The 14,516-nt window shown below is 33.4% G+C and overlaps 1 protein-coding gene across 2 annotated transcripts in view; it reads left to right on the forward strand.

The window, feature by feature from the left end:
- The first annotated feature begins 823 nt into the window (after positions 1-823).
- Positions 824-14,516, forward strand: part of LOC111057239 — a 94,825-nt gene continuing 81,132 nt past the window's right edge. For both annotated transcript variants that reach the window (XM_039423249.1, XM_039423251.1), the window contains exon 1: positions 824-934. The gene's annotated coding sequence lies outside the window, so the exon portion shown is untranslated. The remainder of the gene's footprint in view (positions 935-14,516) is intronic.

The raw sequence follows: 14,516 nt of genomic DNA on the forward strand, positions 1-14,516 counted from the left end.
CTTTTATTTGCACAGTATGTTACTTCATGATAGACTAGTAGTCCTGTGAACAGTAGACCTCACGCAGTATTCTCATCCACAAGTACTTGATTGAAACTATAGACCTTATGGAAATACACCAATAGACTGGCTTTTTCACACATCTGTGTAATCACATGTCAGTTGATTTATGATGAATAATTCTATAGTCTGATTTTTACTCTAATATTGGCGTATGAAGGAGGCTCCTTTTTCCTTTTTTATTATCCTTGAAATGCAATATTTCCAAAAACCTTGTATATACGTCGACGCACAATTAAAAAAGGAACATGCCAGTCAAATTTCATGAAAATCTATTACGTACCGCGTTTCGCTGTAAATGCGCAACATATAAACATTTAAACATTCAAACATTTAAACATTAAAAGAAATGCCAAACCGTCGACTTGAATCTTAGACCTCACTTCGCTCGGTCAACTAAACATTTAAAATTTACAATCTATCCTACCAATACCTAGATTATATTTCTCTATACTGTATATATTTGAATATTGATGCTTCTATAGAATGAATACCGTATACAGTAATTTGTTCTGTGAAATATTTGTGTAATATCTACTTTCTACTCGTCCATTTTGAGAGTGATTATTATTATTCTCCCCAACTTTACTACAGAATACTGAATTATTATACCTCCTATACCTGCATTATTATTAAATTTTGAATGAGTGTCCTGATTTCCATTGAAGTAGAACGTTTCTGAGAAGTGAGCCCTGCACGCTTGCGCCATCAGTGGTGAGATACAGAACTACTTTTGTAGGTTGAGCATCCAGATATTCACAGTACTCAATTCTCAATTTTGCCGGACTTCAGATTTCAGCAGAGAACAGAATTTTGGAGTGATTGGAATTTTCTTACACATTTCCAGAAAGAGGATCCGATATTGTGATTTGGGGTGAGTATTATTTATTTGTAATTTGTATTGATTTATTTCCAAAAAATACATCCACAAGGATTCGCCGGAGACCACGTGACCTACTTATCATGCGCTGTTGAGATGTACAGTAATGATGTTGTCATTATTTTTGTAATTGTTTGATCATTACTTTTCAAAAATTTCTATTACAGTTCAATATTAATTATGAGAATTGATTACTAACTTCAAAAAACACATTGTTGATTTTTTCAAAAACACATTTTGATTTTGATTATTTTTGGTGAAATGTATGTAGGGAAACCAATCGGTTTCTATATCAGCAGTTGAATTGAAAAGCGATTCGCGGCAATAATACAACATGCACGTCTGTGCCTACTTAATTCTCAGAAGTTTGTCAACTTTTTTATTATTGAAGTAAATTCTGGTGAGGTAACGTCGATATGAATCTGTAAATGCTGCTCTTACAGAAAACTATTGGAGCTCTGTGAGATGCCATTTATTTGGATTTATTACACTGTGATTCAATTGTAAAAAAATTATATTCATTTGTCATGAATTGGTGATTGATGTGAAGTTCAGCTCATCTAGATAGATGATAATCTTTTTATAATAATGTGAGACTTGGAGTGGAAAATAATTTGTTTTAAAGAAATATATTATTTTGCCGTTGCCTTCCCCCTCCACAATTTCCAATCAATGTTTCCGTTGCCAAGGATACGGTTGTCAGGGGAACAAGCAAGGTTCATTAAAGTTTTGTCATGCTATCTCGCTCCCTCGCTCGTAAAACGGGCCACCTCCTCTTTGTCACTTCGATCTTGCTCATTATTGACTTCTCCCTCTGTACAGCGCAGTCTGTCTCTCTTGCACAGCCCATTCAATTTCTCTGTTGCCCTTCACTACCAACACCACTCTCCTTTTCCTCACTCATTCTACTTCACATCCTCCTCTTTCTTTCTGTCTTTTTATCTTTCTGTACAATTCCATTCCCTACCAACATCAAACTCCTCACACACAAGCACACATGCACACACACATTCATCTTATTCTCTCTTCTCCTTATTGTTGTTGCTTTTGTACTTCTCTTTCCTTATTTATCTCCCTCCAAATCCGTCTCTTCCTTTCTATCCTTATGTACTTTTCCTTCACTACCATTACACCTACACACCGACACACACATGTTCAATTCTCTTCCCTCTTCTGCTCAAATTCTTTGCTCCTCTCTCCCTTTCCCTCAAACGCTCCATCTCTGTCATTCTAAATGCAGTACACCAATACGTTCTCTGTCCTCTTTATTCTTTCAGTTCAGCCCAAATTCACTCCTGCACTGTATTCGCCGTCCTGCTCTCTCCTGCAAAGAGGTCCCTTCATTCTGTCTGAGTGAAATTTCCATTTCTCTCTATACACTATAGGTTTACGTATAATATTAGTCGATCAATAACGTAGACACGAAGCCTTCCGACGCCGGTCGAACACTCACGAAGCCCCTAACAAGATACAATGGATGCATGCATATTACTCTTAATATTAATGAGATGCGGCATTTCTTAAAACCAGCAAACAGACAAAAATACTCATGCAACTCTTCTTCATACAATAAGATATCTCTCAATCCAAAATCCATGATTAACTGAAGGATCGATTTATTGTTTGAGGTTAGATTGAGATATTTGTGGTGCTCCCCAATATAAATCGATTTTGAAAACTATAATTAGTAGGTTATCGACTTTGAGTATCCAAATCAATCAATATTTCAGAAGTCTCTCAACACCCCAGGTTTCCAAAGAAATCATTTTCAGAATTCATAACTAACATAGATAATAGTAATATAATACAGATCACCACCCACCACCCTCTGCATTGAAAATGATACTTCCTCTCCGACGAAATACTCCCCTCCCCACCCCTTTGACAATGTTAAGGACTCTGTTAACACATAGGCCCTTGCCACCACAACTCTCTTTCCTTTGAATTTATTCAAAAAAGTCTCTATATCTCTTCATGAGATTCAATGGATTCTCCGATAGTTTATTCTTCCTATCAGATTTCCACTTTCTTTTCACCTGAATTTCATGATTCATTTCTTCATATAGAATTTCGTTACATTGATTTCCAAATTCAATCTGTGAAAAATTTTCTCATTTTATTATTTCATTCGAATTGGTTGCTGAACGTTTCACCAGTGGGGTCAGTTGAATTGAAAGTGTTATTTATTCTGTTTGGTAATAAGGTAATTTTTCAAGATTGATGGGTGAGGAATGAATGAAAAATATCAATGAAATGCTAAGAAAGTTGGCCTATCACTAATAATCTTCTTTCCAAAATAGATTGAAGATTTCCCATATTCTCCGATTATTTCGGTTGATTATTTTGTCCTATGATTACTTGAAATGTACAGAATGCTACTGACATCGTGCACTAAAATGTCTGAAAAGTGATAAACTAAGCTCCAAAAAAATTAATCTATATTATGTCTTGATAATTATTCAGTAATTACAGTTAAATTAATTACTAACAATGATCACACAAATTGGCAAAGTGGTCATATAATTTCCAAAACTTAAAATGGATTTCAAATGAAATTTATTATGGAAAAAAATTATTCATTTATTTATTTATTCATTTTTGTACAATTGTTTGAATACCGAAATTAATTCAGGTATTCGAAGTAATACAGTCTCAGTCGGCAGAACATTTTCAGAGAATGTTTAACAAGAAAACAACTAAACTTTTCTGTGTTGTTGAAGAAGTTCTTCCTTTCTCAATGGGTTATGTTAGAACATTACAGAAGTCATTGATGGGAAAAGTTGGAGAAACAAATGCGCTCAAATGCCAACATTCGCTGTCCTAAACGCACGCGTGCGCGCACAATCACACACAGTGCGTACGCAAGCGCAAACACTTGCAAGATCTGCTGCATTCAAGATCCAACGCATGCTGCAATCAGCCCTACATGCTTTCCCTCAATTGATTTACTGAAGTCATGATTATCTATTATTTGGTTCATTTCTGTTAGTTAATATTGTTCTTTTTCTCATAGATGCAATATATATAAGCCTCTCATACAACATGCTTGACAAGCATGTGTGTAAACACATGTTCAACACACTTGTCCTGTCGTTAGTGGCCACCCTGAGACAACATGATTATGCCTCACCCTCACATTACAATAATTTATTATAAGAAATTCCAATTTTTCCATGTACAAGTCTTGAAAAAGACTCATGTACATAAAGTATTTAAAAAATAAATACTTTATTTTTTAAAGTTTTAAAAAATAAAGGATATTTCAAGATTTTTATATTGCTTTTATTAATAGAAGTATTTACCAATAAAATAAACCAATCAATGATGAATATTATGAGTAAATTCAATTCGCAATAAATTCCTTTCTATATAGGAAGACATTTGCTTCCAAATTTCGTTCAGTTTGATGTTCTTATGTCTCTATGGAGAGAGTTGCTACAACTATTAAGGAATGATGCATAATACAATAGTTGAAGAAAACAATAGTTGAAGAAAACCTATTTTTTCCAACACCAGGGAGATTCGTATCTCCTAGGAGCCTCTTTATAACAAGTGCCAAAGAATACGAGTAAGTGCAGTCTTAGTTTTTGAATGATTTTAAATAATACAAGTTTTTGAAAAAGGTATTCTCAGTGAACTGGGATTTTTTTTTGTATTTAGATTTTGATGAATTGTTATTCACATGAAAATAGCTACCAATTGAGGTATTTTATTTTCTGTGTATCAATCGATTACTAACAGGATGATATTAGATTTAATTTATTTACGATTTATAAAATTTCAAACTCAAATTCACAAAAATAAAAAAACGGTTTTTAGTTGCGGCATTACTAGCAGGAAAATTAATCTTTCACTAGAAAAATTAAATTATTCAATTCTTATAGTGACAATTACCAGCCCTTTAGTTGAACAGCAATAAAAAAAGAGATCCGAGACCTTCAAACTTGACCTAGTTATGCTAAGCGACGAGCGACTTAAATTTGAAGGTCTTGGACTTCGCACTTAGAAACAGTTCAACTCGAATGCTCTTGAATGAAGTTCATCATTCCTCAAACTTGTATCAGTGAATACATCAATCTTCCTCTATTATAAATTCAAGTATTGGATTTCAATCAACAATTCCAATCTGGCACTAAATTACGACACCTACACGGCTAGTATAATTATTGTTGGAAAGCGAACTAATTTTTTACTATTTTTGGACAATTTCTATCTAAATTAGGGGAAGGAACAGTTTTGGGCTTTAAGCCTGTTGTTCCTTTCACAATCATTCATAGTTGAGAATGATATTGTATGTATCAATGTATGAATAAATATAAATAAATAATTCCATTTGTTTTCTATTTCTCTCTCTCTAAATCTGTACAAGAATATTTGTGGGCATAACAGTAAAAACATTTTTGAAAGTCAGGTCGTGATCAATTTAGTATTCAGTCTCTATTTTTTCGTCTAACTCAAGTACCACAATATATTTAGCCGAAAAGACGAGGAATCTCAACACTTGAATCAGGCGCTCAAACCATATTATTATTATTACCTCAATCTCTGAGAAAATAATTAATCTATAGTACAAGTACTGATGTTGAAATTCAAACAGAAAATGAATCTAAAGACGTATTTTTGTCTCTTTGCCAAAAGCTTTCAACCGGTAGTGTAGCTCTTTAGTGTAGGTAGAGTCGCAGTGTAGCTCTTCAATCAAAATGAATTAGAATTTACTCATTGAGATTTTTTGATTGTTTCTTTCTCATTTGTATTTTCCTTCAACTTGGTTCAATTCCAGTATTAGTAGTTTTTAATCTCATTTGTGATTCAATATTTAGTAAGACAGACAGTATTAACACCATAAAGTCTATATTTTTCCTAATTTGTTTCATTCCCATTTCATTTTATTTGTAAAGAATAGGCGGTGTATTGATACAAATCTATTATGAAAAAAATAGCAGTGTTTCATCTATCATCAGAATCTGCCAAACTCAAAATATTAAAATTTGAAAGGTAAGTTAAGTTGGACCTCTGGACGTGTTCTACAAAAATGGATCTTCTCAATAATATGTCCAAAATTGTTGAATTCGTGAGATTTTGAAATTTTCCTGAATAAGTCCATAAATATAAGATTTCCAATCATATTTATTGATTTATTCTATGATAGGCCTACACAATACACAATTATTAAAATGATCGAAGGACTTACAGGCACAGTCCAAAATTACTGTCCCTTCCTCGAATTTGAAGCCAAAAATTCCCCGAATATTGAAGTCCAAAATGTAGGTTATCATTCATTACCTCCCTTGCCCTATTACCATAGGTAAGGAAAGTAGGCCTATTGCCTTCCGAAAAAAATTAAGGTAGTACCCCAATTTCTAAATTTCTAAATTTGTGTGTGTGTGAGTGTATGTGTGTCTGTGTACACGATATCTCATCTCCCAATTAACGGTACACTTGAAATTTGGAACTTAAGGTCCTTACACTTTAAGGATCCGACACGAACAATTTCGATCAAATGCAATTCAAGATGGCGGATAAAATGGCAGAAATGTTGTGAAAAACAGGGCTTTTCGTGATTTTCTCGAAAACGGCTCGACGATTTCAATCAAATTCATACCTAGAATAGTCATTGATAAGCTCTATAAACTACCACAAGTCTCATATCTGTAAAAATTTCAGGGACTCCGCCCTAGCTATTCAAAATTTGATTTTAGATTATCAATTATCAGGCTTCAGATACAAATTAAACAAAGAATTTCAAATAGAAAAGATTGAGCATGAAAATCTCTACAATTAATGTTTTGTGTCATTTTCACCTAAAATTGAAAATAAGCTCGAAATTCGAGAAAATGTGATTATTCAATTGCAAACTTTTGATTCTATTAAATCATTCACTATGAAGAGATAGCAGACCTCGTGTGTCTCCAGCGTTATTGTCCTGTCACCAGCTGGCTCACATCTTTGAATAGTAGACGAGATGCGCGTGAACACTAGCGTCAGGTGATCAATTTTAATAACGGCAAGGAAAGTTGTGTGAGTGCGCCACACCAGATTATTATTGAATTTGATTTCAATTTTCAGTGCAAACATTTCATATACGTTTCTGCTTGATTGTGTGTATGACAGCCGAAAGTGTTTAAATCTGGTGTTTCTTGCGTTTAGGACTGGGAGAGGTGATTTTAAAAGGGATAAAAGATCATCGAAACCAACGCCCGAAAACTACCATTTTCAGCTATCTTCTGTACAGGACAGAGAATTATCCAGTAACCAATGCCATCGAGTGGCAGAATTGGAACTACGTTTCGACTGATTGATGATCATAATATATATGAATCAGTATAGAGTAGGTGGAGCTGAAAAAGTGTTAGAGAAGCAGTATATCACTCAGAAACTACAGTCATCTACCGGCAGACTTCAGAATATAAGAATATCAGACTCGGATCTTGAATAAGTTTTTATAAATCAGAAGAAAGTAATCAGGGTTTGATGTCTTGCGAACTGATCAGTAGCACATCATCCAATACCTGGCACTATCTAGTGGTAAAGTTTGAAACTACGTCGCGAGTGGTACGTGTTGGCCAATCAGCAACGAGTAGGCGGAGCTACAAAGTAATGACCAATCAGAAGAGAATAGTAGGAACCTGAAGGTGCGACTGAAGGCGTGGTTTCAATCTGAATCTCTTTCCTATAGTGAGGTCCACGTTATAATGGCAGTTGATAAGGATAGGAAAAAAAACGTTGCCGATCCTCTGTTTTGTCAATGCCTTCTATAGACTATAGCTGATACAGGTTTATTGATGCAATATTAACAGTTCATTCTCATTTAAAATAATCAATTAAATTTTATTAAACAAGAAATTTTATTTATCAATAATTTCATAATAATCATTGAGATGAAATATTTTAATTAATTATCAATTCTATATTGTTAAAAGACGAACTGACAACAGAGCAGAGCAAGAAAGAGATAGCGCTATCCGCTTTGTTGAATGATAAACAAGGATAGCAATACCACTGCTAATCAAAAACTGCCATTATAATGTGGACCTCACTATAGTTTTGCTGTTATTTGTTCTAATTACTATGTGCTAATACTATTAGCTCTAGCTCTGAAAATTGTGTCCTCTATATCAGGGAATATTAGCATTAGGGAACGTAGACAAAAGGAAACATTAATTGAATCTAGATTCTTTTCAATATAATGGATATATTATATTAATGCTTTCTTCTGTCTAAAGTGATATTAGAGGGTTTCTGCCCTCAAACAACTACCAAAATCAGAAAGCTCTGACTACTATATGGGACCATGAAGTTTTTAGAGTTCTTACTTAAAACTAAATAGCCTCACTGAAAATTTTAAAAATTTAATACATCGTTAACACGCAAGTCTCCTGGCTGGTTAACATATAAATGCATTCACTGTAGTGAGTTCCACGTTATAATGGCATGGCCGATTCTGTCTTGTCAATGCCTTTTATAGACGGTAGCTGATACAGGTTTATTGATGTAATATTAACTGTTTATTCTCGTTTAGAATAATCACATATATTTTATTAAGCAGGAAATTATATTCTTCAATAATTTCATAACGAATTTCCATAATTAAGATGAAACATTTTGTTAAGAAATTTATTAATTTTACATTGTTAAAAGACGAACTGACAACAGAGCAGAGCGAGAAAGAGATAGCGCTATCCGCTTTGTTGAATGATAGACAAGGTTAGCAATACCATTGCTAATCATACACTGCCATTATAACGTGGACCTCACTATAGTAGATGTTCGTGGAGGGTTGATTGGAAGGGTTTTCAATAGTACGCGAAATTCGAAGGTGGGTCTCCAAACATAATAGTTAGATAACCTTCACTACTGTTGAAGAACATAAATGGATGAAAACCACTGCTCTGAACCATAATAATGTCCAACAGCCTATAATCTACTACTAATAAAGCTTGTTCAATGAAGTGGGGAGTTGGTGATCGCTGTCCTTGATAATAAACCTATTCATTATTCAACAATGAGGTGTAATTAATTACTCTTCGGCACACTTAATTGTTAAATCCTCTCATCTGCTCTCTTGTTTCACTGATCACTCATAAATCATTCCCTCGGAATCACTTCCAAGTGGTTCGGAACCCATCTAACACAGTAGGCCCAATTAACAATGTGTCATTATCATTGCTTCCATCACACGAGCAGAAGTTTGCGATATTATTGGAGATCACCGTATTTGTAAATGAATTTTCAAGAGTAATACTATAAAAGCCATGAATTTCTATAAATAGCTCGACGCTGTGTGTAGCGTACTCCTTAACTTAAATAATGAATTACTATGTGAAAAAAATTGATTACTTTCAAAATTCTACCTTTAATTTTTTACTTTCAAAATGGATTTTTTCATAAATATGAAGACATCAATATTTCATCACTAACTCGTTGCTGTCTGTAGCCTACTCCACAAATAATGGAATACTAATGAGAAAAATGTGGATCACTTTCAAGAATTAATTTCTTATTAAATATCAAAACAGCTAGGATTTTCATCACAATGCCTCCTCACCAATTCCTTCAATTCAATGACAGTCTCCATAGAGAATTGACATAAACCAGGAAGCAAAAATTGAACGAGTTAAGATAAAGAATAGAGAATTAAAGAGTTTTCATAAACACTGCAGACAGTTTCTTCCAATATTGCGTCACAAATACTGTCTGTATGAACTGCAAGAGTCGCCAATAGATAAGATAACGCTTGCTTTATGTTCGGTTTTCACATCTGGCTAAACAGATTCTCTTATAATACGTATACGAGGAAGTGGGAATTTTAATATCTCAATTTGCTTATACCTAATAGATCACCAGATGAATTATAATCTAACTTGATATTATAATAGTGTATTGAAAATTACAATAATTATCATTTCTCTCCAATGGTTATATAGCTAGTTTATTCTTCATCAGTTTATGCATCATATTCACTTTTTTCCTAAGCCTTATCAAGCCATATAGTTAAATTAAGCTAAATCTAGTTTTAGTTCAAGTCATATCTATTTGCGTGGCTTTTCACCGATAAGGCTGTGCAAAGGCTAAAAATAAACTTTCTACTGGTGATATTTTTCAATGTTTTTCGATTTTTATATCATCAAGCTATCAAAATAAAAAAGTTTTCTCAGGAAAACATTTTTTTCCGATCATTACTCATCGAGATATGAGCGCCTAAAGTTTAAATTTTTGGGACAGAACATTTCAAATTTGGTAAGAGATAACTCCATGAAATTTGGAAATGAATTCTTCATGGAATTTTTGATTGAATAAAACAGAAATTTTCTTAAAATATCAATTTTTGAGAAAGTTATTCAATCTACTAAAGACAACTTTCTGTTGAGTTATTTTTTGTAAATTTAATAACATTCTCAAAATATGATATTTTCAGAAACTTTTTGTTTTATTCAATCAACAATACCATGAAGAATTCATCCTCTAAATTTCATGGAGTTATCTCTTATCGAATTTGAAATGTTCTGTCCCAAAAATTTAAACTTTAGGCCCTCATATCTCAAAAAGTAATGATCAGAAAAAAATAATGTCTTCCTGTGAAAACTTTTCCATTTTGATAGCTTGATGAAATGAAAATAGAAAAACTTTGGAAAATATCACCAGTAGAAAGTTTATTTTTAGCCTTTGCACAGCCATAATGGCTCAGCATAGTAGAAAATTATATCTCACAAGCCAATACAGTAGATATACTCTGTATTAAAAACAATGCACTTCTGTTTTCTAGGATGATTTGGACAGATGATGACGTGATCACTGATATGAAACTTACCAGTACATTGTTGTGTTATTGTAAAATTTTAAGACTTATTGATCATTGATCGTATCAGATTAACAATATTGCTATCAGTTATATCCAAATCAGATTGATATATTCATACTTTTCTTGTTCCCAGGAATAAATATTCCAATGATTACTTTGAAAATTTATGAGATCGTGGCTCACTTCTGAAATGGTTAAATCTTTTTTCATGTCAACCACAAAAAGGTTCAAGTTCTCGGATTTAATCCGATCGGTATTTTTGAAGTTTTTTATACACTGCACTACTTCATGAAATTTTTAATGACGTTCATTAATAATATTATTCATCATAATAATTCTCCTCAATACTTTATTTATGCTCGTATCTTGTACATTATCACTATATTCATATTCATTTTCCAAGTGGAAAATATTATGATAGTTGAAAAGAGACAACTAGTCCAAAAAAACTATTCAACTCAATTTTTTCACAAATATCGTACTGAGGGTTCGATGAATGTGGTTGATCTTTTAATATGAGAATAGAATCTTATAGAAATTATCAGTATATTTCAAATGAAGGCTATTTTTCTCTGTTAGCTAAATATTGTGAAAGGATCCATGAGCTTTTAGTCAAAGGATCAAAGTTGGAGTGAACTCATGCAACGCCTGATTGCGATGGAACAGAGAAAGAGGGAATATAGGAGAGGTACTGTTGGAGAAGGGAACTGATGGGAGTGAGAGGGACTGGAGAGAGAGGGTTAGAGTGCAAAGCAGCAAGAGATGAAGTACTGTACAGTACACTACAAATATAAGAGAAAGAGAGAAATAATATGAGAGAAAGAGCTAGTATGATCAGAGTTATGGGGGAGAGAGAGAGAGAGACCGACTAGTGCGCGAGAAAAGGAAACGAATAGGAGAGAGTGAAGTAAATTACGTTGGCCTAGAATAGATTCTAGGTAGGGTGATACAAAATGCTGCTTTCTTGTTTTCTGCTTCGGATTGGATATTTCCCTCCAGCCTTTTCAAAGTTTGTGTAAGAATGAGATTTTTCAAAGAAACAACCACAAGTTAATCTTTCCATCTGCTCTGGCAGCATCACCGTAGGATAACATTGGAGATGATCTTATTCCTAGGATTTGCAGAACGTATTCAACTTCTACAAAATTCCTTATCAATTCAACTGCAGTGTCAAGCAGTATACAATGCAGAAGCAGTAGCAAAGAATACATTAATTCATTCTACATTGTGATGAGGATTATAATTTAGAGTGTGTAAACAAATTAGCTGATAGAACTGTCCAAGGTGAAGAATATTATTTAAAATCTATATAAAAGCGAAATGGCACTGACTGACTGACTCACTAACTCGCAGAACTAAAAATCTACCGGACCAAAAACGTTCAAATTTGGTAGGTATATTCATTCGGCCCTTTAGAGGCGCACTAAGAACGGATTTGGAAAAATTTCCAAAGATACGCCCAGCGTTTTCTCAGCTTTATCGAGAACAAATAAACATAAAATGTTCAAATTTAGTACAGAAGCTCAACTAGGGTGTAATAATGTTGTGTTAGAAGGAATTTGCAATAACGCCACATATACGCAAAAAATTAGCGGTTTTTTGCGTTTTCTCAGTTCTTTCATCAAGTAATAGACAGAAAAAGTTCAAATTTGATACAGAGGTTTAGCTAGGGTCTAAAAATTTGGTGATGATGTGACTTCAATATTTCATCAAAGATACGCCCAAAATCAGCGTTTTTCCAACGTTTTTCTCAGCTTTTCTGAGCCATGCCCAAATGAAAAATGCAGGCGAGCGAAGCGAGCCCGCTGATTTCATTTTTGGACGATTCAGTCTGGGCTCCAGGGGGCGGAGCCCCCTGGCTATACGGATATGGCAAGAGAAGCGAGCCTGACGGCTAGTATAATAAGAAAAGTGTTATGCTCTCTAAACCCCCCTAGATTCAAAGTGATTTCAGAAATAATTCAACCTTGTTAGTAACAGGGCCACTAACATAGATGAATGTTAGTAACATCAACATAGTTGATGCTGAACTTAATCTACAGATTTAGAGAACACTGAGAACTCCTGTTGGTGGGATGCTCCATATTTAATTCCTGAAAATAAGTTTATTGAATTCATTTTACTCAATCAAACTCAATTTATAAGTGATTACTTTATTTTCACTTTACAAACGTAAGGTATATTAAGAATTCCTGTCATGTGCCGATGTGTGATTTCGAGTAAAATTACAAAATTTCACAACATTTTGAATGGGATCACTTATTTGAAGGAGGCTTTTGGTTGTAAGAAATCAAAATTTCTTGTTCGAATGATTGATTGTCTGACCTATTGTTTGGAAGAATCTCATTTACTGGTAGATGTAACCTGTTTTCCTTATAAGTAAATCACAGTCAGCATTGACACTTCTATCAACTGATATTGTGTATTAATCATTGTGGAAATTTAGTAATTGACCAAATTATGAATCGAGGTACAAAATTCTATTCATTTGAATAGAAAGGAGTTTCTCTGGAAATTATGTTGTTCTTATATATTGATTATGTTCATTACTAACATAAGACAACATTAACTGAAATTGTATCTTTGAAACTCATAAATGAAATTGTTGAGCTAGAGTGATTGAAATACTTTCTTTCAGCTCCTGTAAAAAATATTCGTATCCAATGAGAATCACTTTGAACTGTATGAGTTCATAATAGATAACATCAATAATTCCTATTCAACCAATACTGACTACAATAATTGAATTTCACTTCCATGCTGTTTTAATTTTTATCTCCAAATCTTCAAACTCTTCAATATTGAACATACCGATCAACAGTAGAGTTGGAATTGGTACAGTAATTCATAACTCTGAATCAATGCATGCAGTTCAAACACGCATAAATCTGCATGTTGATGAGCATCACATGTCATTGTTGACGTTGTGACAACACTTTTCTTCTGCTGCTATGACCTGTACTTCCCTCATCAGATCAACAAGGAATTTAGAACATTATTTGTACGTCATCATTGAGATTGACGATTCATTATGGCAAAACTTGATCCAATTTCTGATGATGGTATGACATCTATTTATAGCTAGCAGGTAACCGTAAGGGTACCTAGTACTCCGTAAGGGTCTATTTGAAATACGAATAGATTAAATTTTGTTTTATAGTCCCATTCCAACTGTAATATTACTGTTTATAGTATTACCAACTGTAATATTTCACAATAGAAAAATGATTTTTTGGGATTTTTTAATGTAAAATATGTATCAAAAATGGAATAAATTTTTCCAACAATTAAAATTGTCACTAATTGATTACAAAAATGTAATGTGCTTATTTCGAGTATAGCCTATCTATAGAGTTAAAACTCCCTTTTGAATTTCTCAGATGAACGTGTGACCCAACCAAATTCAGAATTTCATCAATGTCATTTGAGAAAGAAAAAACTGAACCGACTTGAAAAACCTATCACTTAGAAAGAAGTATTTGAAACCTGTTCATGTACGTTTTTAGCAAGGCTCAGAATCTAGAAAACCAATTGAACATGCCTCCTCAAATTCAATTTAGATTTTCAGTGATAGATTCGAGTAGTCAAGGGGTTAGTTCTTAGTTGGTAGCTTCTACACTTCAACTCGCTTCATAAAATAATAAGCTATTAAAAATAAATATGAAAATTGGATGAAATTGAGAGATGTTGGTGTTCATATTATGAGAGTTTTAAAAATAATCACTCTCTGTGGGACATGATCAGTTTAGGTTGAACTTCTTCAAATTATCACTATGA

The sequence above is a fragment of the Nilaparvata lugens genome, chromosome 3, assembly GCF_014356525.2.
Source record: "Nilaparvata lugens isolate BPH chromosome 3, ASM1435652v1, whole genome shotgun sequence".
In the NCBI taxonomy this organism is placed as follows: Eukaryota; Metazoa; Arthropoda; class Insecta; order Hemiptera; family Delphacidae; genus Nilaparvata; species Nilaparvata lugens.